Genomic DNA, 1,989 nt, shown 5'->3' with positions numbered 1-1,989 from the left:
TGGTTGTGAAACTGTCTCATTGGTACTTGCTTCTCAATAAAATTATTTTTTAAAAATACAGAATCTCAACATTGAAAGTGAAAAAAAAGAAGAACCAAGAAAAATTTGACAGAGAAGAATAATGTTTTCAGAAAATAACACCTCAGAGATACCAAAATAGACATCATAAGAGTAATACATGTTACCTTTGGAGCCTCTGGGCCTGTTCTGGTCGCTGCCTGCCCCAAGGCTCATAGGTTTGTGTTCTGCCGGCTGCCGCCAATGCATGGAAGTGGCCCGCCTCGTGGCCAAGGTGCCCTCTGTCTATGTGGCCTCTTCAGAGCCTGTGGGAGTGGGCAGCGGGCGGCCTTGAGCTTCAGCCGCAGCCCAAGCCTGAGTGAGCCAAGAGGCGGCCGCGGCGGCACCCTCGGGAGACCACTAGGCCACCTCCTCCAACGACATCGCCATGGCCACCCATGGGCAGACTTGTGCGTGGCTAATCAAAGTCATAATTCTAGCAAATCCAACTGCTTGAATTTAAAGGTCAGCATAGGGTTCTTGTACAGAAGGTGGGCAAACAAGAACGTAATTAACAATGGACTGTTTCTTCTTACTAGCAATGTGTATTCCTCCATCATATGCTGACCTTGGCAAAGCTGCCAGAGATATTTTCAACAAAGGATTTGTTGGTGAAACTGGATGTAAAAATGAAGTCTTGCAGTGCTGTGGAAGTCTTAACATCTGGTTCACTTTCACAGAGAAGTGGAATACTGATAGCACTCTGGGAACAGAAATTGCAATTGAACATCAGATTTCTCAAGGTTTAAAACTGACATATGATACTACCTTCTCACCAAACACAGGAAAGAAAAGTGGTAAAATCAAGTCCTCTTACAAGAGGGAGTGTATAAACCTTGGTTGTGATGTTGACTTTGATTTTGCTGGATCTGCAATCCATGGATCTGCTGTCTTTGGTTATGAGGGCTGGCTTGCTGGGCACCAGGTGACCTTTGACAGTGCCAAATCAAAGCTAACAACGAATAACTTTGCAGTGGGCTACAGGACTGGGGACTTCCATCTGCACACTAATATCAATGATGGGACAAAATTTGGAGGCTCAATCTATCAGAAAGTATGTGAGGATCTTGACACTTCAGTAAACCTTGCTTGGACACTAGGTACCAACAGCACTCACTTTGGCATTGCAGCTAAGTATCAGTTGGATCCCACTGCTTCCATTTCTGCAAAGGTCAACAACTCTAGTTTGATTGGAGTGGGTTACACTCAGACACTGAGGCCTGGTGTGAAGTTTACACTGTCTGCCCTGGTAGATGGGAAGAGCATTAATGCTGGAGGCCACAAGCTTGGGCTTGCCCCCGAATTGGAGGCTTATCCAGCTGAAAGAAACCTCTGGCAGTGGATATCAGATTTGGCCTTAATATATTTCCATTTTGACCAGCAGGCTTTTATTTTCCCCTAAGAAAGTGATCAAACAGATGATTTGAACAAGAGCTGTATTTTAAATATTTGGACAGTTACTTTATTAGTTGGTTTATAGTTGAATTTGTTATCCAGTTACCAATGCTACAGTCATGCAGTCACCTATCCATTATTTAAATGTATTTAACTGTTAGAAGAGCTACCCACCAATAATGAAATAGGCCTTTATGAAACTGAAAAAAAAGTTACCTTTGGGCTCTACAATCACAAGAAGTGCTCACAGTGGTGGCTGTTAGTTTACAGACATTTATTAGTACTGTGTACTGCTGCTTGTGTAACCTTGGTCATTGAGATTGCTGCACTTGCATTTTCAGTTTCTTCTTAAAGGGCAGACAATGTAGTGGGGTTTCTTTGATATACAGCATCCTCTGGGGTCTCCCATGTAAGGGGCACAACATCTGTTGAAAAATCATCATGCTATTTTTTTCCTGCCAGACTCTGTATGTAATCCTGACACAAATCAATGAAATAAAATAATTTCTAGAAACACACTCATATAGTATATGGAAA

The 1,989-nt window shown here is 42.7% G+C and overlaps 1 pseudogene; it reads left to right on the top strand.

Moving 5' to 3' along the window:
- The first annotated feature begins 445 nt into the window (after nt 1-445).
- On the top strand, nt 446-1,471 carry LOC101572547 (annotated as a pseudogene).
- The last annotated feature ends 518 nt before the right edge of the window (nt 1,472-1,989 follow it).

The sequence above is a fragment of the Octodon degus genome, unplaced genomic scaffold (genome assembly GCF_000260255.1).
Source record: "Octodon degus isolate 3935 unplaced genomic scaffold, OctDeg1.0 scaffold00416, whole genome shotgun sequence".
NCBI classification, from domain to species: Eukaryota; Metazoa; Chordata; class Mammalia; order Rodentia; family Octodontidae; genus Octodon; species Octodon degus.
The sequence above is the reverse complement of the archived record's forward strand: the minus strand, read 5'-3'. Positions and strand labels throughout refer to the sequence as shown.